The sequence below is a fragment of the Vombatus ursinus genome, unplaced genomic scaffold, assembly GCF_900497805.2.
Source record: "Vombatus ursinus unplaced genomic scaffold, bare-nosed wombat genome assembly UNPS02004179.1, whole genome shotgun sequence".
Taxonomy (NCBI): domain Eukaryota; kingdom Metazoa; phylum Chordata; class Mammalia; order Diprotodontia; family Vombatidae; genus Vombatus; species Vombatus ursinus.
Genome location: NW_020943957.1, coordinates 94,223 through 117,605, shown reverse-complemented (window position 1 = coordinate 117,605; position 23,383 = coordinate 94,223). Strand labels below are relative to the sequence as shown.

General features: G+C 45.3%; 1 protein-coding gene across 2 annotated transcripts in view; it reads left to right on the top strand.

Annotated features, from left to right (window-relative positions):
- Positions 1 to 23,383, top strand: part of CLCN5 (chloride voltage-gated channel 5) — a 70,586-nt gene that overhangs the window by 69 nt on the left and 47,134 nt on the right. The window lies entirely within an intron of this gene.

Genomic DNA, 23,383 nt, shown 5'->3' with positions numbered 1-23,383 from the left:
GTGGATGGAGAGGCCAGTGAACTGCAGTTTGCAGACTGTGGGTTGGCCAGGAACAACAGGCCTGGGGCAACACACAGCTGTGAAGCTTGGGAGCAGTGGGCCTGGTGGGTAGCAAAGCTAGTGGGAGCTGTGCAGACCCACCGAGATCATGGAAAATGCTGCCCCATGCACAGGGGACCCCGACACTGCTGAAGCTTTGGTGTTTTTCATGGGAATTTCAGTGTACAATGGGGACAGGGACTGGCTTTGTGATATCCTAGGCCTGGAGAACTCCCAGGGGAAGACACTCCCTTCACCAATCCCTTCACCAACACAAGTGGTCTCCTTCATTGCCCAGGGTTACTCTCTCACACACACAGTGGGGTCCTTTACTCTTGCAGTATAATTGGGTACAGCTCATTGTCTGCCCACACATAGAGAGGCTGATGTCAGGACAAGTCAGCAAGCATTTATTAGGTGCTTACTGTGTGCCAAAGGAAGGCAGGAGGCACCTACTCCAAGTTTAAAGGAGGAGACAACAGGCAAGCAGCTGAGGACATGTAAGCGAGAGACAGGATGTGTTGGGGGAGCCCCCAGGAGACTTAGCCAGGCTTCCAGTGGAAGGTGTGGGGTTTGGGCTGAGGCCTGGAGAAAGCCTGGGAGTTAGAGGGTGGAACTAGGAGGAGAGCATTCTAGGCATAAGCAATAGCCAATGAAAAGTTCCTGAGTCACTAGATGAGAAGGATCACCTGGAGGGCAGTGTCCCTGGGTCTCTAAGTACATGGAGGGGAGTAAGGTATAAGAAGCCTGGAAAGGTAGGAAGGGACCAGGTTGTGAAGGGCTTTAGAAGCCAGACCGGGTAGTTTGCATTTGGGCCTGGAGGTGCTAGGGAGCCGTGGGAGGTTATTGAGTAGGAGTGAATGATATGATCAACCCTGTGCTTTAAGAAGGTCAATTTGATAGCTGAGTGGGAGAGACTGGAGGCAGGCAGACACCCCTCCTCCTGCCACGCAGCAGCTTTTGCAGTAGTCCAGATGTGAGGTGGGGCGGGGGGGCCTACACTCAGGTGGTGACAGTGTCAGAGGAAAGAAGGAGGTGGATTTGGGAGGTGGAATTTCTGATGATTGGTAGGTTGGGGGGTGTCTGATGGGCTAGGATGGGGGTGGGGTGGGGGTGGGGTGGATCCTGCAGCCTTGAAGCCACATTTGGTCTTCCAGAACCTTAAGTTCAGCCTTTTGACTGAATCCAAATTTTAGGGAACAAATTTGCAGCCTTGAGGCCACAGCCTCCCCACTCCTGGGCTAGGATCTGGTCTGGGAGGTCTTCATTTTTATGTACTTAGGAAGCTGGGAGAAGTCGTTTAAGGAGGGTGTGTATCCTGGAGGGTGGAGGAGATGGTGATTGGATTAGCAATCTGTACTGGACTCATGAATGTGACCTCCTGGTGGTGCCCAATGATGTTTAGGCTTACCAGATATAAATGGGGGGGGAGGCCGGCCTTGAGGGTGGAATCCTACCTTTGTCTTTTTTTCCTTTACTGCCTGTCAGTAACTCAATAACTTTTGTCTGGGCCTTGGGTTCCTCAACTGGAAAATGGTTGGGTGGGTTGTGCTAGAACCCCTATTTTTAGCCTGGGGACTGCGGCCTTGTTTGAAAAATTAGATATTTGGCTAACTTCCAATAGAATGTGCTTCCTTCTTAATCTTCTGTATCTTATTTTGTGCATTTAAGACGCTTCTGAACAGGTTGCCACGGGGTGCCATGGTGACCCCAAAGTGAAGAAGCCCTCCCCTCGAGAGCATTTGGAGTCTCTGGTTGCTTGTTTCATGGATTTCTCATAAGTGAGCCTCAGGGGTGGGGGCCGTATTGCTTTTCTGCCCTCCTTCCCCCTCCTCTTGTCTTTACAGAGTAGATGCTTTGTAAAGACTATGTGATTTCCGAAATCATTGCTCAGATTCCTCTAACACTTGTAGGTGTTCAAGCCCTTTAACCACAGCAGAGCTGGGCTTCCTTGTGCCCTCGTCACTTCAGGGGATTAGATTATTAAAGATGCATTGGAGCCAGTGAAGAGAAAATGTGCCTTGTGGTCAATTTAAAAGGCAACAAGTGGAGCCTTTTGGAGGCTCGTACTGAGCTCCAAGTGGAGGTGCAGTGGTTACTCTGGCCACTTTCTAGGCAGAGAGCAGTCCAGGGGACAGCTTCCTGCCCCCTGACCTCCTGGGAGTCCTTCCCTTTCGCTGTTCCTGCCATGTCCTGGATCTCTGCCCTGGTCATCCCCTTCCCTGCCTCAATTTCCTTACCCCGTGCTAGCTGATCTATCCGTGATCCAGCTGATCACATCGAGTCCACTATCTGTGGCCCACAGAGAATGGCTTGGTTTTCCCCTTCCCAGGCCACAGTGTTTTTTGAGCCCAGGTATTCCAAGAGCCAGTCTGCAGTCCTGGAATTAAGAAACCCTTTTCTGTTCTTAGTGGCCACAGTAGGAGCTAGGAGCCTTTGAGGAAATAGGGGAAAGTGTGTTAGGTGACATGAAACAAGGACTGCTGAAAACTTTCTCAAGATTCGAATTTGAGTTGACAGAAAGGGTCTGGGCAAGTCACTTAACCTGTGAACCTCTGAGAGTTACAGGCAGCTCTCAAAAACTGGAAATTTCCAAAAAGGTGCCCCCTTTCCTTGGTAAAGAGCGCCTTCTGCCTGTGAAGTCATAGGCCATGACACCCCTACCCTAGTTGTCGTCATTGGAATTCATTTGGCAGTCAGATTGACGTTGTTCAAAAGTCAGCAGGGCTCCTTTGCGATCGAATGAATTCCTTGGGACTGGCAGTATGCCAGCAGAGGCCAACAGTGCTACCTGTTACTGTAGGAAGCTGTCTAAAGTACCCTCCGAGATGCTGTGGCTCCCTATTCCTGTCAGCATCACACTGTTCACCGTCAGCCTATGAAAGGCTCGTGTTCCTAAACTGTGATTTGAAGGAGGTTGTTTGGGAAGCTTTTGTCTGAATGTCCAGTGTCATTATATGTGTCATTAGCTGCCCCGGCCACACATCTCCTCAAAGCATCTTTTGCACCCTCCAACAGCCATAGTTGAGAATGGACACGTCCTACGACTTCTCCATCTCCCCAAACCAGGACCCTTAATTTTAGAATCCCATTTGCCTACTGTAGCCTAGTTCTGGCCCCTCTAGCAATCTTCCTGACCAAGTTGTCTGCCCTCATCGTGACTCCCCCCACCCCCCATGCTATGGACCCCTCTCTTACACCCTGGCTTCTCTGCCCTCCACACTTGATCTTGACCACACAAGACGTGACTTCCACCTGTGATGACCCTCGGGACTGTTTCTTTTCCCACCTTTCAGCATTTCACCAACTGAGCCTCACTCTTGAGTAACTTCTACTATCAATTTTTTTTTTTGCTTCTGTTCCTGAGCTGCAAAGAATCGATTTTTAAAGTTTTATTGAGGCCTTTTGTTTTGATGTCACCATCATTTGCTCATGTTCTCTCTGTTATAATTAACATCCCTTATAACTAAAGGCTGCAATGGCTGAGACTGGCGTGTGCTGAAGCTTTCTTCGGAAAGAGTTAGAGACAAGGGCCTTTTCATTATCTCATTCTCCAGGCCTGAAGTTAGTCATGACATTTTTTAGGAATGTACTATGTGCCAGGCACTGTGCTAAGCACTGGGGATACAGAAAGAGGCAAAAGATAGTCCCTCCCCTCAAGGAGCTTACAGTCTACTGGAAGGGACAACACACAAACAAATATATACAAAACAAGCTCTAGACAGGAGAAATAGGAAATGATTAACAAAGGGAAGGCACTGGAATGAAGAGGGGTTGGGGAAGTCTTCCTGTAGGAGGTGGGATTTTAGTTGGATCTTAAAGGAAGCCAGGGAGGTCAGTAGAGGAGTGGAGGAGGGAGAACTTTCCAGGCCTGGGGGACAGCCAGAGAGAGTGCCAGGAGCTGAGATGGGTGTCTTGTTCATGGAACATCCATGAGGTCAGTGTCACTGGATCAAAGAGTACATGTAGGGGAGTGAGGTGTAAGAAGACTAGAAAAGTAGGAGGGGGCTAGGTCATGAAGGGTTTTGAGTGCTAAACAGCGAGCAGTTTTGTATTTGATCCTGGAGGCGATAGAGAGCCACTCGAGTTTCTTGAGGAAGAGTGGTGCCATGAACAGACTTATGCTTGTGCCACCATGAATGGCAGTGGACCAGATTCACTTGGAGAATAAAAGTTCTTCCCTTTATAATTATATTTGGATCCATTATTGTAGTTATGGTAATCAGTAAACATTAAGCACCTGCTATGTGCCAGGCACAGGTAGGAGCCGGTTTGGGGGGAAATTTTCTTGGCTCTGGTTACTTGGCTCTGCATCGGTTAGGATGAGTCTTCTCATGGCTCTCTGAAAGTTCTCAGGTGTCCTTTCTTATAGTGTAAGAGTAGCCCATTACATTCAGATTCCACAAATTGTTTAGATGCCCCCAAGGTGATGGACACCTCCGTTGTTTCCAGCTACCACAAAAAGTCCTACTCTGAATTTTGGGGTAGCCCGAGCGGGCTTTTTCTGACTTGGATCCCCTTGTACTAGCGATTTGTCCAGTAATAGTGAAATCACTGCACCAAACAAAGCTTATGAACGGTATTGTGAATGTTTTTACATCATCCTGAATGGTTTCTAAAACAATTGGACCAAGTCACTGATCCTACTGCAGTAGAGGACGATCGCTATCTGTTATTACCTTTTGCCAATTCAAGATGAAATCTCCGAGTTGTTAGGATTTACATTTTACAAGGACTCTTCTTCTGAGTCCTTGGAAGCATTCTTTCCTATGGTTAATGAAAGTTCGTTATTGCAGACTATTCATTCTTTGATCTACCTATTGGGGAATGATTCTTGGTCAGATTTGTATCGATTTCCTATCTCTCTTGTATATCAGACTTGTATTAAGGGTATTTCATGCAAAGGTTATTTTCCCCCCACTATGCAGTTTCCCTTTTTATCCTAGTACTGATAGGGGAGTGAGAGTGATATGGAAGTTCCAGACTCTGTGCTATGGTGGAAAGTACTGGACTTCGGGTCAGGCGATCTGGCCTGGTGCCCTAGGTCTGCTCCCTGCTAGCTGTCTGACCGCTGCCCAAGGTAGCTGTTTCCTTATGTGTACGGTGGTAGGCTTGATAGTTGCATTACTGTTTCTCACAGGGCAGAACACCATGGCATTGTAAGCCACTATTCTGCTCTCATCTTCTGGTAGCTGCCCTCGGAGCATGCTGATGGGGCCCAGGCTTGTTTGGGGGCTTATTCTGGGCTCTTATCGGCAGAGGACCTTTTGAGACGGGTTGGGAGAAGCCCGTTGCCAGGGTGGCCCCCCGGTGTGCCACAGTCACTCTGGAAGACTGTTCACCCTGGCCAGAGAAGGGTAGGGACCAACATCAGGTGAGGGATTGCCAACACCGATAAGACTCTGGCTCTTTGTTGGGAATCACTGACTTGGGCCCAGTCCACAAGATGTTCACTCTGGCAGTAGGACATTTGCTTGTAGGTTCCTAGGATTCCAATCCAGAGCTGGAAGGGACTTTGGAGGCCATCAAGCCCAACCCCCTCATTTGACAGATGAGGAAACTGAGTGTTTGGTTTCAGTAATGGCTCTTCTTGCGAGGCATGAGTTTGCCAACTGGCTCCCAGCAGTCCCATTTACTCGTCCAAACCTGCAAGGCCAGTCCGCGTGCTAATCATGCCTTAATGTCATCTAAACACATAGGCAGCACGAGCTGGGGCCCTCTTCTCCGAAGTAACCTAGTTTTCTTTGAGGCCTGAAGGATGGTGTGACACTTGCCGGGGCATTTCCTTGACTTTCTTGCACAACGTCAATAGTAGTTCCTTGACAATCTGGCATTTATGGGCGTGTGTACTGGGAAGTGCAAATAATAACCCATTTGCAAAAGAGGTGTTTGGGCGGATGAATTAAGCCTTTGACTTGTCTTGTTTGCTTGAGGGCCCTGCCTCCATCTGCCTGGCAGCAGGAATGCTGAAAACTCTTGAAATCTATAGGGTCTTTCAATTCATTGAAAAAAAACAAACAAAAAAAAAAACAGCCCAACCAGCCCAGGCGTTTTAGAGCTACATTTAGCCGTGGTTAGCAGTCAGGTTCTGAACCCCCTTTGGTACAGCTTGCTAATTGTGCTGCCATAGAAGCTGCACAGGGACGATTGCCCCCTCCACAGTTTGTTTCTGCCTCCCAACTTCATCTTGGAAAAATTACAGTCATTTTCCCATCTCCTCACTTTTTCTCCTGTTCCTGTTTTCTTTAAACTTTCAGAAGATGAATTCAGACTGCACATTTTTATACGTGGTCCTGCCCTAGGATTAGGCACAAACCTCATAAAATGAGGTTGGGGAACATGCCCATTTTCTTCTTAAAGGCACTGTGTGGTTTGCAAAGCTGGCATTTTTGAATCAGTGCTGAAGTAAGATTCTCAACAGAATCTGCTCTCCAGGTGAGCAGCATTAGGATAATGTCTGAGACCTCTGGGGAAATGCCGAATGAAAAACTCTTCCAGCCTGTGTGGGTCCTGTCGAGTAATAGGGTGGCAGTGGCTCTATGGGCCCCCGTTGACTTGACCCAAAAGGGGTTCTTGATGAAGTGCATCCATCATTGGTGTCTCTGCCAGTGATTCAGATATTGAAAGTGAATCTGCTATTTACAGTCATAGATTTAGCAGTAGAAAGGGACTGACTGAAAGATCTAATGATCTCATTTTATGGGGGGGGAAACTGCGATCCAGAGAGGTCCCCTACTGGCTCAGCCTGCAGGACGCTGTTTTCTTTATTTGTAGAAAAAAAAGAAGCTGCCAGATTGATTTTTAGGTATTTGCTTGTTTATAAAGTACTTAATTTCATTTGACCCTGCCAACAGTCCTATGAGGAAGTGACTACGAGGCATTATGGTATTGTTCCCATTTTGCAGATAAAAAACTGAGGTAAAAAGCAGTTAAGTGACTTGCCCAAGATCACAGAGCTACTAAGTGTCAGTGGAGGCATTTGAACCCAGGTCTTCTAATTCCATATCCTTCTTTTCAAGAAGTCATGGGCTCAAACAGCCGTGATGAGCAGAAACCCGAGTCATTCAGATCATTACAGAGCGTCCCAGGATGTCACCTAGACGGGAGGCTATCATTTGACAAATTTGACATTCATTTTACAAATGAGGAAACTGAGGCCCTCTCTAAAGGTTGGTCACAAAATCAGATGGTAATTAAATGGCACAGCAGAGATCCTGTGACTGTAAATCCAACCCTCTTTGCACTGTACCACAGCTGCCTGGTCCAACCCCTTCGTCTTAGAGATGGGGAAACTGAGGCCTATGCCTAGGTCACAAAGGTAGGCAATAAAACTGAGCTAGAATTCAAACCCTGTCCCTCTCTCTGACTCCACATAGAATGCTCTTTCCACCGCATCAAAGCTTTTCTAAAGTCTAAGATGGCAAACAAAATGATTGTTAATTAATTGTTTAATTCATGCTTATTAGCATAGGCTGTTTAGCTTGAGGTTTAATTGCTTACTGGCGCCCTGACTTTCAGGCTACATCTCCCACCTAAGTATTAATTCACGGAAATCTTTCCCCATTTCTTTGGATTGTTCATTTTCTTCATTCCTTACGGCACAGGAATATTCCATTACATTTATATACCATAATTGAGTCAGCTATTCCCCAGACATTGGCCACATGGTTTTCGAGCTCGGGAATGTTTTATATACCAACAGGTATTTTTGTCTGTGGATGGTATCCTGGGGTCTAGGCCTCACGCAGGGTTCACTGGGCCAGAGGGGCCAGCCACTTTTAGCATTCGTATTTTCTTGTCGTTTTTATGCAAGTTTTATCTGGGTGTGTCTCGGCAGGTAGACTAACTCTCAGGTTGTTGAATACGTTTGGTGATTTCATATCAAATTTTCTTTTGAAAAAAGGAATGTATCATCATTCTGATGATTTTTGTGGGTTGATGATTGTGTCAGGCACCAAAAATGATTTTAGCCTCCACTTTGCTACTGCCTTTTCCCTTCCCTTTTCCTTCTCCTGAATATAGAAATGTTGGCCCCAGCAGTCTCTCCCGGAATAATGCCACTAGTTATGGCATCCTGGCTTCACCCCTGTTTTTATTGGAAAAGCTTCTAATGTTTCTCAATTACAAGTAACATGAGCTCCTGGTTTCAGTTACATTTTTCCTTCACCATGTGAGAGAGGGTTCTATTTCTCAGCTATAGTGTTTTTAACATAAATGAGCATTTGTATTTTATCAGAGGCTTTTTCTGCAACCATTGATACAAGCATGTGTTTTTAATTGCTTTTGTTACTGCTGTGATTTAGTATATTCATTGTTTTCCTGTTATACTCCCCTTACATGCCTGGTAGAAATTCTGCTTGGCCATAAGGAATATGTTTGGGGGGAAGGGAGGGGTAAGGGCTGTGAGGGAGTGCATGGCTGAAGTCTGTTTTCGGGCATTTTGCTTAATATTTTTTGCATCTATACTCCTTACTAATACAGGCTTAGAATTATTTTTTTCTATGCCTTATTCTTCCCAGGCTTGGTCTTAGGACCGTATTTGTCTTGTAGAATAAATGAGTAGAAGACTCTCTTTGCCTGTTTTCCAAAACAGTTTCTATAGCATAGGGATTCTTTGTTCTTTAAATTTTTGATAGAATTCACTTGTGAAATATCTCATCCCAGGGGTTCATCTGTAACCTCGTGAGTTTCTCTTTCTGAGGTTCCCTATTTCCTATTGGACTGAGTTGAATATTTTATGTTATTGTAGATATTCATCCATTACACGGACATTTTCAGTTTTGCTGGTAACTAAGTGTGCATAATAGTTTTGGATCATTTTCTTTCTTTCCTCTCCCTTGTGATAGCTCTCTTCGAATTTTTCATTTTGCTAATGTGCTTTGCTCTTTGGTGATTCAGTTAGTGAGCTGAAGGGTCAGTAACTTATTCATTGGTCCTGCTCTTTGTTAGTTATATTTTGTCGTTTTCAGTGTTGTTTATTTCATCTTTTCAGTTTTTATTCTTCTTTCTCATCTTTGTTTTGGGTTCATCTGTTTTCAAATTGCCCTCACCACTCAGTAATCTTTGCTTTTTCTCCTTGGTTAATATTAACATTAATATAGTTAATATTCTGTGTCCCGTACATTTTGATATGTTATAGCATTCTTTGTTTAGATATACATATGTATATATATGTATACATATACACATATATGGTATAACATATTATGTTATATAACATTACATATCATCGTATCACATTATATGTGATGATATATAATGTATACAAAACGTCTTTTTTGTCAAAGTGTTTGTTTCTATAATTTTGTCCTTGACCCTGCACATTATTTAGCAAATTGTTTTTGGTCTCTTTTGGTCAGTATCTTTTAAGCAGCTTTTCCTAATTATTTTCATCACATTGTGATGTTTGACATTTTTGCTTCTCTGCATTTATGGCTCTGTTCTTTATGTCCTAGAGCGTGACCAATGTTTGTGACAGTCCTGGGAGTGTTTGAAAAATCAGTATGCTCCGGAACACAGCAGGGCCACATTTCTCCCTGAATTCACCAAGTCCAGTTTTGTCTGCATCCCCATCCACTTTAGGTCTCTTAACTACTTAACTACTCTCTTAATTACTATCTTTCTGTTTGACTTGTAAATTTTCTGAGAGTGGAATATTAGTCTTCTCCTGTTGATTTCTTACTGCCTCAGCTTTTTTACCCCTTAGGAAAATTTTCCTTTACGTATTTATTTGCTGGGTTGTTTGTTGTATGCATATTTGATGCTGATTGCATTTTACCAGGGATAGGGTTGGCATGGAAAGCAGACTGCATTTAATGGAGTCTATGGACTCACTCCTGCCCCAGACCCAGCTGTCAGTGAGTGACCCAGGCCTGTCACTTAACCTCTTCGGTCCTCAGTTTCCCTTTTTAAAAAATGCAGATGATACAGATAGAAATAATTTAGAAAATACAGATGCTTCTGCTCCCTATGGCCAACGAACCTGTGGTAAGGAGCACATTAGCCTGCGAGGATTCAGAGGCAAAAACGAAAAGACCTCTTTCCTCAAGGAGCTCACGTTTTGTGACAGCAGGAACTTGTCCCCTTTTCTGGGTCATGGATCCCTCTTTTGGCAGTCTGTCTGCTAAAGTAGCCTGTGGCTAGACCTCTGCTCAGAATCAAGTTTGTAAAAGAAGCATGAAAGAAAATAGTCTGGCCATAAACATTTATTAAGTACCTACTGTGTGTCAGCACTGTGCTAAACACTGGGAATCCAGAGAAAGGGCACAACATAGTTCTGCTCTCAGGGAGTTCACAGTCTAATGGGAGAGACGGAATACAAACAACAGTGGACAAATAAGCTGGAGGCAGGCTGCATTGCAGATAGTCACCAGAGGGAAGGAAGAGACTCTGGGAAAGGCTTCCTGTAAAAGGTGGCATTTTAGCTGGGCCTTGAAGGAAGCCAAGGAGGCCAGGAAACTATATAAGATTACAAAGAAAAAGAATTTATATTGAAATAAAGATGTAACTTTTTCCCCATCCCAGTTTACAGACAACTTCTCCCCCAAAGGCCATCCATAGACCCCAGGTTAAGGTCTCCTGTGTTAGGGGAAATTGTGTCTGTGTCTGTGTGTCTCTGTGTGTCTGTGTGTTTATAAAAGATGTGTACAAAATATTCCCATTTGGGGTGGGGAAGTGGTGGGGAGGGAGGAAGGAGAGGCCCTACTGGGCAGTGATCAGCAACAGCCTCTCAAAGGACAGACATAGTGTTTAAATTGAGCCTTGAAGGAAGCCAGGGATTCTAAGAGGTGGAGAGGAGGAGGCATTGGCATTGGGGGGGGGGGGGGGGGGGGGGGGGGGAACAGCCAATGCAAAGGCACAGAGATGGGAAACGGATCTCTCTATGTATAGATAGGGGAGTGATCTGTGATAAGCCTGCAAAGGGAGGCTGTGGCCAGGTTGTGAAGAGCCTTAATTGTCAAATAGAGGAGTTTGTGTTTGACCCTTGAGTCAGGAAGAAGCCCCCAGAACTTACTGAGCAAGAGAGTGACGTGGGGTGATAGTGTTGTTGTGAGGACAGCATGTTTTAAATGTTCAAATATTATTTGGGGGGAGAGTTCTTATGGAAATTTTTATGGACAGAAAAATGCAACTTTTATATTTAGCCCAATATGGTTTCAAGTTTCTTAGTTTTCGCATTCTCAACTTTGGTAATACACGTCACTGATTTTGGACTGAAGATGTTGTCACCTTGCTGACTGTGAATCTCATTGTATCTGTCATTATAGTTGGTCCTAACGGCTTAAGCAGCTTATCCAGGACTCCCTGGTCCTCAGAGTCAAGACTTGTTCGGGACTTTTGTGAACTAGATGGTCCAGCTTGGGTTTTGTTGTTATTCAGTCATGCCCTACTCTCCATGACCCCATTTGTTCAGTCCTGTCGGACTCTCCGTGACTCCATTGGGGGTTTTCTTGGCAAAGATCCTGGGGTGGTTTGCCATTGCCTTCTTCAGCTCATTTTACAGAGGGGGAAACTGAGGTAAACAGGGTTCAGTGACTTGCCCAGGGTCACCCAGCTAGGAAGTGTCTGAGGCCAGATTTGAACTCAGGAAGCTGTCTTCCTGACCCCAGGCCCACCGCTCTACCTACTGTGCCATCTGGCTGCCCCAGCCTGAGTTTACCCTTAGTGATATTTAACTATGAGATGCAGTTATTGTTGTGGAGTCTTTAAGCCAAGATAGAGTTTTCCTGTTTCTCTTAATGTTTTCTACTGTGACTTTAGCTTTGGCTTTGGCTGAAGCATGATACGTTATGTTCTAGTCTCTTGCTCCAAATTTGTTTGTTTTCTTACATTTGGATGTGTTTTTTATTGGCTATATATTATTGGGGCTTGGTTTTTGAAATATGTACTGAAACTATTTTCCTTTTTTATGGGGAAAGTTTAATCCAGTTAAATTCAGGGTCATAATTAAGTCTAGTTTTTCATCAGTCATGAATCTTGTTATGTAGTTTTCTCAGCACAAGTTACAATCCATTTTAATTAATTCTAAAAGTTTGTAAACTCAAGCACAAGCACACATACACCCTCACCCATATCACTAAAAACAGTTCCTGAAATTCTACTTTTATTTATGTAAATTTTCTCACACTTCCCATCCTTCCTCCAGTCCCAGATATGAGTATTATTTGGTATCCTCTGCTATACCCTCTTCAAGATTCCTTGTTTCCCCTCTCTGGATTTTGCCAATCAGGTATTAATCATTATTTCCTTAATGTTTCTTTGATATCCCATTTTGCCAAGGAAGTAAATACTTTGAGTCATCATTTATTCACTCTTCATTTACAGTTGCTTTACCCTAGTTCTTCCTTCTGGTAGATTTGAATATCAGTGGCCTTGCCTGGGCCTATTTCCTTCAGTAGGAGTACCTCCGAGGCCTCCTTGTTAAGTTAAAAACAAAAACACAAATGCTTTTCTTAGAAAAAAGTCTGCTCTGCTTTGCTCAGTCGCTACTTTGGGGATCAAGGTTGATTTCGCTTGCTTTTTATTATATTGCATTCCAGTTTCTTCTGTGTTTTCTCATCTTGGATAATAAATCTTGTACATTTTGAAGTGGTGTTTTGGGGCGTATGATTTGTGTCTCTATGACCATTTGTGATATCATCTCTGTCTTGCTGAAATTTTGGAGTTTGCTGACATTTCTGGATGACTTGAACTTGGGATTCATTTCCATCAGTGTCTCGTGAATTCTGTTGATTTGTACTCTGTTTCTTCTTTTCCCATACTTCTGAGAAGTATTTCTTTCATGTGTAAAATTCTCCAAAGGGGAAACAGGGAGGAACATGCATGAGGTAAGGGGACATGTAACTCAGCTATCCTGTAGACTGTAGAAATATGCTAGTATTGTGGTTTGGCAGAAGTCAGGGATAGAGTGATTGGTCTAGAAGTTATATATGCATTGAGATGATGGTTGGACCCAAGGCAAAAGTTTCTGAGGGAGAAAGTATATAGTGACCAAGGACTGAGTCTTCTGGTATATCCAGAGTTAAAAGTTGGGGAGTGTGGAGAGGAGGAAGATGTAACAGACAAGGGTACAAAGAAGGAGTTAGGGGTGGAGCATCCAGACTGTGTGGTGGCGTGGAAACCGAGAAAGGAGAGCGTGGCACAAAATAGGAGGTGGTCAGTAGGTCCAAAAGGATTGCAATTGTTTTCCCAGATTCCATGACCTCTAGAAGCAGTGCATTGGAGCTGTGCTGTAACACTACCTACGGATGACGTACAACCTAGTATAGTCCAGGGCCTGTCCATTGGGTAGCACTGCATCATAGTGCAGCAAGGACGGCGGGTGAGGCTTAGGTGTAACTCTCCTTAAGTGTGGCTCCCAGATAGGGCTTATGCATGGTGGTGATGCCTCATCTTAGTAACAATTCCTCTACCCCAAAGGATCCGTAGAGTTGTGGCTTGCTTTTCTCCCCCTTTTCCACTTCTGTGCACTTGGGTAGCAACTAAGACATAAAGATCTTTTTTCCTTTGCTCTTCATTCCCCTGCTTGCTTTGCTGGTGCTGTGGCAAGCCTTGAATGTACATCCACCCTCCCCCGCCTCCCTTTTGTTTTTGCCTTCCTTCTAACGCAGGGCTTTGCTGTCGGTCCCCATTAGCCTACACCAGAGCTAGTCTATCAGACCTAACTTCCAGCTGCCCCTTGTTCTGATGTAAGCAAGCACACATTCTCGAAGGAAGGAAGAAGGTGTAGGTGGTATCTGTCATGCTTGGTAGTCACCACACCTCCGGCAGTTGGTTAGCCGAGGCACCAGACTGAAGGACGAGGCTGCCTTGTTCAACACAACACACCCTAAAATGGCTCTCTGAATTATTCAATGGCCCCATTCATGTTTCATTGCCAAGTAAAGGGGGAGGAGACATTTTTAGTGGTTGTTTTGATTCCCCTTAAAATGACTTTGCCTTATAAAAAGAGAATGAAAATAGTGTACTTTACTTGCAAGCCATTATATATTCAGCAAATATTTCTTAAGCACCCCCAAGCAGCTTAGACTAGGGGAGAGACACAAGGCAAGGCAGCGGTGCGGCATTGCCGGTGGTCTGGGCGTTGGGAAGAGGGGCAACGAGAAGAAATTCGGAATGCAGGGGCTCTGCCTACACTGGGATAAAATAGTCTGCCCAGATGAGATGAGGGTTTGAGACAGAAACTTGTTCATTCAGAATGAGGCTCCTGAGTTAGAAGGAACATCACATTTATGTCCCAAGGATTTTTCTCTCCATTTCGAGACGTGGCTTTGGTTCAAGTATTCCTTTGCACTTAAATGTTTGGAGCCAAGGAAAAAAATCACTCGTGGCCTGGCTCTGGAGCTTGGGCAGTTGGGAAATTCAGGAAGCTGTTAGTTTCACGTTCGAACACTAACACAGGAAAGGCCACTTGCCAGTAAAGTCCCCAGGCCTCAGTTTCCTCATCCATAACAGGAGGTCGTTGGACCAGATTAGTATTTCCCACACTGCTTTGGAGGAGCTTAGTGTGTAATGGGGGGTGAATGGGAGCTCTGTGAGAGTTTGGGGACTAGCTATATTTTCCCCTTGAAAAATTAAATGTAGAATTATGCAAATATCAAAAATATTTGTCTGGAGATTTTTTGATATGGAAATAGGCTTGTTTTCTTCCAACGTTTCTCTGAGTGCCTCTCCCTGTTGTACCGGAGAGGTATCCTAGAATAATCCCGAGCTTCTTCTGCCTGACTAGGATTTTTACAGACTCCATCCGTATATTTCAAGCCCCGAAATGTTGCTGGGTCAACTTAGTTTGATGACTGCTTACTTAGATGATCCCAAAGCTTTGATATTTGGCCTGCCCAGGACAGGGAGGGCCCTTGGAATGGGTACCTTGTCATATGGTGGGTAGCATGGGCATCTCAAGGAGGGCAAAAAAAAAATCAATCAGAACTCTCTGGGGAGAAAAACGGAAAAAAGTTGTTTTCATTCTAACATTAACAAACACCAACTGAAACAAGCACTTCCATACACTCAGGAGGGCAGAAAAGGGCCGAATTCTGCATGGCCATGTGACTCTCCAGGCTCTGCTAGGGACTGCTTATGGGCCTTTGGAAGCTGATCTGCTAGTCTGGGATTCTTTCTGGCTTTCTTTTCTCTTCTGTACATTTTTACAAAATGCTTCAACGACCCTCTTTTCTTTTCCTTTTTCCCCTTTCCTCTCCTCTCCTCTCTTTTCTCCTGTTTTTGCAATCCTAGCTCTCGACCTCCTCTCCCCTTTTAGCTTCCTCTACCCCATTAAAAAGGCAAAAAAGAAAAGAAAAACATGGCCCTCATAACACCAAGTACACATTGTCAGGCAAAGCAAGTTCCTGCTGTGGGGTGGTGTGTCTGAAAGCGTCTGGAGCCCCTCGCCTCTCAGCTCGCTGACTTGGTCACTGTGTCAAGCAGAGCTCTTGTGTTTCCAGTGGTGATGTTATTGAAATTGCTCTCCTAGTTCTGCTCACTTCACTCATATTAATTCCTCAAGCTTGCCCCAGGTTCTCGGAAACCAGCCCTTTCATCATCTTATGTTGCAATAATATTCCATTACATTCATATACCAGCTATTCCTCAATCGATGGGCACACCCCCCTTAGTTTTTGGTTCTTTGCCTCGACAAAAAAAGAAGTGCTCTAACTGCTTTTGTACATCTGGGGCCTTTTCCTCTTCCTTTGATCTCTTTGGGGTCTAGACCTGCCAGTGGTGTGGCTGGATCCAAGAGTATGTCCAGCTTAGTAATTTGATGGTGATCAGAACTGGCCATGGTGTACCAGGTGTGATCTGGCCAGCAGAGTTCGGGGATTATCATTTTCATTTTCCTGGACACTATATTCCAATTAATGAAATATTAATGAAGGCTAAAATATTTGTTAGCTGATTATTGGTGAAATTTCGGGATTCCCTGGGGGCAGATATTCTGGTGCTTTCTTTCCCATGCACACCACCTGCACCACCCTCATTCAGGCCCCTTTTACTCACAACTGAATTCCCATAATAGCTTCTTAAGGGTCTCCCCTCTCTCTCATCCGTCATCCTTACCATTGCCAGATTAATCCTCCCCACGCATTTTCATCTTGCTGCTCCCTTGTTCAGTCAGTCCTCCATTGGCTTCCCACTGGTTTATAAAATGAAGCCTGACAAAACCTCCAGTCTCCTTGTTGGTCTCCTCGTTGTCCTCAGAAAAGGGCCTCTGCTCATCCCCTTCTGCCTCACTTCCTGGAATGCCCTTTCCCCTGCTCTTCCTCTCTGCCACTTCAGGTCTCCATCAGCTCAGATTCTTCCTCCATAAAGCTTTCCCCCACACTGGGCTCCCAGTGAGCCCTCCTGCCTCCAGAAGCTTAGAGCATACTGCCTGATGGAATTCCTCAGGTACATCATCTTCTCAACTAGATTATAACGTTTTGGAGGGGCAGGCACACACTGAATTGAGAGACAAAAGAAAACCTCAGAGATCAGGTTGGATTTGTTGACAGCCATGCCTGCTTGTCAGTGTCAAAGTAATTCAATTTCTTGTTTTCGAGGACCAGTCATCTGGCTTACAAATTCTCCGTGTTATTTGATTATTTTTCCTTTTCCTCTTGTAGCTCTCACAAATGAGATCATCATTTGTAAAGCACTTTCTTTGCAAGCCTTAAACCACTAACACACTAGCTGTTATTATTTTTAAATTTTTTGTTGTTATCATTATTGTTATTCCTTTCTTTGCAATTATATAGTTGATCTAGCCTCTCATATCTGACTACCCAAATCCCCACAGCAACTCCACTTTCCCAGATACTCACTGTGCCACCCCCTGCCTTATTATTATTATTATTATTATTGTTATTGGCAAGGCAATTGGAGTTAAGTGACTTGCCCAGGGTCACACAGCTACCCCTGCCTTAGTGAAGAGACCAGCTAAGTGTAGTCAACCTTCCTTCCCCAAATCTCAGAAGTAGAAGAGAGCTCGGTACAGAAACGACCTACAGTCACCAAAAATCTCCACCACAGGTGGTTTCCGACCTTGGCTTGGGGCTGCCCCTTCAACTCTGGGGACAGCTTTCATTGTTAGGAAGCTTTGCCAACCACCAGACCTCCATGTGCCTCCTTGCCATTGTCCCCCATTGCTCCTGGACCTGCGTTGTAGGGCCCAGCACAGCAAGCCAAATCCCCCTACCACATGACATCAAAGTTGGCCTGAGGCTGAATATCCTCAGTTCCTTCTTAAGATACTCTTATGGTGTGATTTTGAGACATTTCAGCTACCTTCTGCTGATTGTTCATTATTGGCCTGTCTGGAATGGAATACAGTTCTCCAGATGTGGTCTGGCTGTAGGGCAGAGGACAGATTACAGCCTTCCTAATTCTGAATAACCTGTCTCTTGCTGCAGCTTTACCTTCTTGGATTGCCCCGTTATACTGAGCTTGCAGGCCACTAAGACCTCTAGACCTTTTCATGTCAACTTTTACCAAACCACCTGTACTTATGGAATTGATGTTTTGAACCCAGTTGTAATGGAGTACCTTTATCCCAACTATATTTCCTCCCTTTGTATTTGGCCCAGTGTTCTAGCCTGTCAAGACTTTGGCATCCCAACCCGGTTATCCACTGTGTTAATTTCTAATTTTCTGTCTTGTGCAAATTTTTAAGAATGTCATTGATGCCTTTAAACCATTGATTAGAAAAAAATGTTAGCCCTGGGCAGATCCTGGAGCACTCTCCAGGAGACCACCTTCCAAGGTCGCATGAAACCATTAGTGCTTATTTGTTAGATCTGCCCGTTCCTCCGATTCTGAAACCACTTAATTATCCTATTATTTAGTCCACATCTCTCTATCTTGTCTAGAGGAATGACATGAGAGATTTTATTCAATATTTTGAAATCTAGGTAAATTGTATGTATAGCATTACCCTAGCCTACCAGTTTTAATCGCTCTGTCAAAAAAAAAAATGGAATTAGTCTGACATGACCTTTTCAGGAGGAGGCCATGCTGGCTCTTCATGATCACCACCTCCTTTTCTGGATGTTCACTAGCTGTCCCTCTAATGATGCATTCTAAGTCAAACTCAGTGTCTAGAGCTTGCAGACTATATTCTCTTCCATCAAAACAAAATGAAGACATCATTTCCCCCACTTGAATCCTAAAGCAGCCCTCCTGTTCCCTCTGATCATTCCCTGTGATCATTTTGTGATCAGAGAGAGTGGCTCAGCAACCAAAGGCTCCACTACCTTTAGTCCCCAGGTATGGAGCTCATCTGGGCCTACTGACTGGAACACATTCACAGATAGCTTATTATCTTAGTCACCTCCTATTAGCCATTTTTGTTCCATCCCTTCTAGTACAAAGGTCGTTTTTCCTTAGTAGGGAAAGCAAAAGCAAAACCTTTTAGGAGGTTAATTATGATGGTCTAGGCCAGGCAAATTATGACCATTGGGCTCGATCTCTCCTGCTGACTCTTTTTGTACAGCCTGAGCTAAGAATGGTTCTTACATTTTTGAATAAAGTTTTATTGTATTTCAAAATGTAAAAACCATTCTTAGCTCATAGGCTGTATAGAAACAGGGAGTAAGCCATGATTTGGTGACACCTGTTCTAGGCAAGTGACGATGTCAGCCTGAACTAGGATTGTGACTATGTGAGTGAAGGGGACAGCTGAGAGACACCATTGTGGAGCAGTGAGCCCCAAACCTGGCTGATTTGTTGGGCCTCCATTTCCTGGTCATTGTGCTTAGGGCTTGTAAATTGCAATTCGAGCATGACGTTTTTCAGGAGCAAAAGTTAGACCTTGACTGGAAACAAACCTGGCTCAAATTAGTTTCCCAGATTATTCCGTGTCAGTTTTGTTCAACTAGAGGGCATATGGACCTTTGCATGTGTAGAAACCCCATGTGGACCTCCAAGTCCAGAAGGGAGACCCTGCCTTGCTTCATGCTTGGGCCAGATGGAATTTTGTGTGTGACTTTCTGAGTTGGAAGGGCCCTCCATGGTCATCTAGGAGTGAAAGGTTAACTCCATTTCTTCCTTCTTGGTGGGAATCATGGGCAGAGGGCCTGGCTTCAAACCTGTGTGACTTTGAGTAAGCTACTTGCCCTCTCTGGGCTTCATTTTCCTCTCAGGTTTCCCCCCTTCCCCCCTACTCTAGATCCCGTGGGAACAGTCTGTGGGGACTAGACAGAACAAAGATCTTCTGGGCTCATAGAATTTTAATTCTTCATACGAGAATTGACAACAAAGGAATGTCTTTGAGAAACACGGTAGGACTTAAAATCCTTTATCTTTGTACTGTAGCACTCGAGAAATATCCTGTACATTTTACAAATTCAGATGTGAATTTCCTTCCCCAGTTTGATCTGGGGAGGGTCCTGCTTCTTTCATCTTAAAGGAACTCCCCCCCCCACCTTCCCTACCCCAAAATATAGAAACGTCAAGCTTTTTGAAATTAAATATCGCTCGAAGGCAGTCAGACTGGTCATCTCATTCCAAGCGAAGATATATGTTGGTGAAATCTTCTAAATAGAAGCAGAATCCATTTTTAATGAGCTTGAAGGGAAATCACGTGTTGTAGCCAAACCTCATTAAAAAGGGAGCTTCTATGCTCTGCTGTCCAGAGGAAGAACACTGCAAATTTCAGTAATTTACTGCTTTGCCAATTTTCGAGAAGAATTTGGTGACAGTGGGTTAGAGAAACATCAGCCCTGAGTTGAAAGAGTTCTTGGGGGATCCCCACGCAGGCCAACCCACATGTGACCACTGCTGGGAGGCTCGTGGCAGTCCTGACCATTTTGGGGCCCCCTTAATGCACAGGGTGCCTGGGACTCAATTAGCAAACTAGATGGAATCTTTTGCCCCAAGAGCTCATTTGGCAGGCCACCCTAGGGCTTAGAGAGCAAGAGCAGCCCCCTTTTTTTTTTTTAAATTTATTTATTTAAAAAAATTTTTTTTTACTTTTTTACTCTTTTTTTTTTTTTTGGAGCTGCTTTTTTAACTGTCTTTTTTTCTCCTTTCCTTGACATTACAAAAAATTCATCTGGTTCTTAAATTTGGGGGCTGGCTCAGAGGTCCAAAGTCACTTTTTCAGGCTCTATGCAAATCACTCAAATGAGGCCGAATACAATGAGTACCATTAAGGAGGATCCATGAGTTGCTATCTGGACTCTGCACAGGGAGAGATCACATCAACCTAGGAGAAGCCTGGAAGGCCCCATGGAGGAGGTGGCATTGGAGCTGGGCCTTGAAAGATGGCAGGATTACTTTTATTTTTCTTTCTCTTGGGGAAGGGGCGGGGAGTTAGGGTTAGGATTTCTAGTGGTCTGTATGGCTCAGTGTGGGGGTCTGTATAAAATATGCTTCCTGCCATCACAGAGTTTATAATTTGGTTGGGATGATAAGACATAAATAACTGAAAATTACAGTTGCCAAGTAATGTAGCTTCCTCTTTGGGAAGGTTTGACTTGGGCCAGTAGTGATCAGTGATGGAGGCCTTGAGAGTTCAGTCGGTAGAGAAAGGAGAATGGGTAGCAGCCTAGGCCTGGAGAATGATGTGAATTAAGGCGTGAAGAGAGGAGACAGGAAGCCATTTTAGGGAGCCTGGCTGGCTCAGAGTTCACGGAGCAGTGTAGTGGGACAGAAGGCTAGAAATAGAGGCTGGGGATGGGTTTCAAGGCCTCTAATGCTAACTTGAGTTTGGACCTGATTCTACCAGATGATTTTGGAGTGGGGCAGCGAGAGACGATCTTCGTAATGGTTTAAGAAAGGTTATGCTAGTCTGGGGCTGGGCGTTGGGGGAGAGGGAAGAGAATGAAGGTAACAAAGAGGCAGCCGCACTGGTCTAGGCATGAGCTAATTAGGGTCTGTGCTAGGGCTGCCGTGCCAAGGAGACTCACGTTTGAACTTGGCAGTTTTCCGGTGCTGAAACTTTCTAGATATGTGACTTTTTCAGTCTTCATAATTTGACTGTTAAAATTGTGGGGGTTGCAAAGCGCCCAGGCAGGCAGGGCGCTGCTTGTACAAAGGGCCCTTACACCAACATGAATTGGTCTCTGTTGTCTTAATGATCTGGAGGAGAAAATAGGAGCCAAGGCTCCCGCCTGCTTTATTTCGGCCTCCTGAATTAGGTGTTCAGCGTGGCCAGTGTCCAGTAGGGGGGACGGAAGGGAGGGGGGCGAAAGTGTGAGTGCAGCAGCAAACAGAGCTCTCCATAAAGAATATTATGAATGTTCCCTGAGGATCTGGACGGCCTCCCTGTGCCCAGACAGTGCTCTCTGCATGATCATCCTTAGGTATTGGATCAGATAGGCCGGTTTCAGTCTGGGAGAGACCTTAGAGATCACATGGTCTAACCCTCGCGTTTGACCGAGGAGGAAACTGAGGCTCCGAAAGCATCTGGAATCCATGCGTGCTCTGAGATTGGAACCAGGACCTCAGGGGAAGGCGTTGAGCTAGAATGCCTCTCAAAACAGCATTCCTTTGAAAGTCTGCAGGTATTCTGCTGAATTTCTCCGTTGGAGACAAGCGACCTTCACAAAAGCTGTTGTGCAATGTTTTCTGTGACCTTCTGATTGTTAGCCAGCAAGCAGCATCGGGAAAAGCTCTGAGAACAGGAGATATTGTGGGGACTGCCCCTCCTCTGGTGTCCCAAAGGACTGTTGAAGGCTTTGGGCTTTGATTTGGTATTTGAGTGGGTGGGTGCCCTCATCCCTGCTCACTCATTGCCCACCTAGGAGGGGCTGGAAACAGTGTCAGGAGCACCTCAGCCAGCTTTGAGGAATGTTTGCTCAGAATTAGCCTGGGCCCTTGCTTTGTTGATGGTTTAGGTTCTGGCAGAAGGTCTTAGCAGATGTGCTCTGGGGCCTCGTCTGTGCGAGATCGCCTCACCACAAGTGCACAGTTCTGATGCCTGGCGCTGGCAGGCTCCTCGGCTTCAGGGGCATTCACCCTTGAATTCAGCCCGTCGTGCCACCCTAGGGGCTGAGGGAAATGCCAAGAAACAGCCTTGCCCTCGCGAAGTTTCTGTTCTTTGTGCCTAATGTGGTCATTTCTCCAAAACATCTCTTAAATACACCCCCTTGGTACAGGCGCTCATCTTCTCATGCCTAGACAATTGCAATGACTAGTGGGGGGGCGGTCTCCCTGCCTCCAGTCTCTCTCCACTCCAATCTGTCTTCTATTCAGTCATCAAAGTGATTTTCCTAAAGTTCCATCAGGTCACCCCATCCCCCTCAGTAAACTCCAGTGACTCCCTGTGGCCTCCAGGAACAAATATGAACACTTCTGGTTGGTACTTGCATCCCATTCGTGCCTCCCTGGTCTTCTGCTTTCCTTGCCTTCACCTGCTCTGTGGCCCAGCCATGCTAGCCTCCATGCCCTTGCCTTGGCTGCTTGCCATGCCCGGAGTGCTTCCCTTCTTCCTTACCTTGGTCCTTCTCAATCCCTGAGTTCCTTCAAAGCTCAGCCCTCATCCCACCATCCGCAGGATCTATTTCTCAGTCCTTTGGGAACGTGCTTGTGCCTTCACCTCTGACCTTCCCCTCCGTTGACTCTGTATGGATCTTGTACGGGCAGAGTCATTTCCAGCTTGTCTCCCCCATTAGAAGGGGGGCTCCATGATCACAGAGACAAAGGTTCTGCCCTTTTCTCTGTCATAATCAGCCCTTCTGGTCGGGCTTTTCATTCCATCCTCTCCTGTCTCCTCAAAGCAACTTGCTCCATCGATATCCTTTCTCTTTCCCTAATTTTCAGTGTCTCCCTATCCATTGGCTCCTTCCTGATTGATGCCTACAAATACACCCTCATCTCCCCCATCCAAAAAAACCAAAGAACCCTTCACTTGATCCTACTGTTCTCTCTGGTTATCATTCTGCATCTCTCTTCCGTTTCACATCCTAATTCCTTGAAAAAGTTCTCCAGGCTTCTTGCTCCCACTTTTTCAAACACCCACTCACCTCTCAGCCCCCCTCACGATCTGGTTTCTGCTCGGCCAAGACTAAAATTGCTCTCTCTAAGGTCACCAGTGGTCTCTTTGTTGCTAAAGCCAACTTTTCTCAACCCTCGTTTTTCTTGACCTCCATGAGACCTTGAATACTGCCTCAGTGAAGCCTTGACCACTACCTCCCCGGGATGCCTGAGGTCCCATGTGGGCTACTCACTCTTCCCTGCATTTTCCTGACACTGCTCTCTCCTGGTCCTCCTGCCTATTCTTCTCTATCTCTCTTGCAGGATCATCTGCCATGTTCTTCCCCTCTCCCCAACACGGAGCTTTAGGAGGTGGGAAACATTGGCCTGGGCCCTCTTCTCTCTCTCTCTCTCTCCCTCTCTCTCTCTCTCTCTCTCTCTCTCTCTCTCTCTC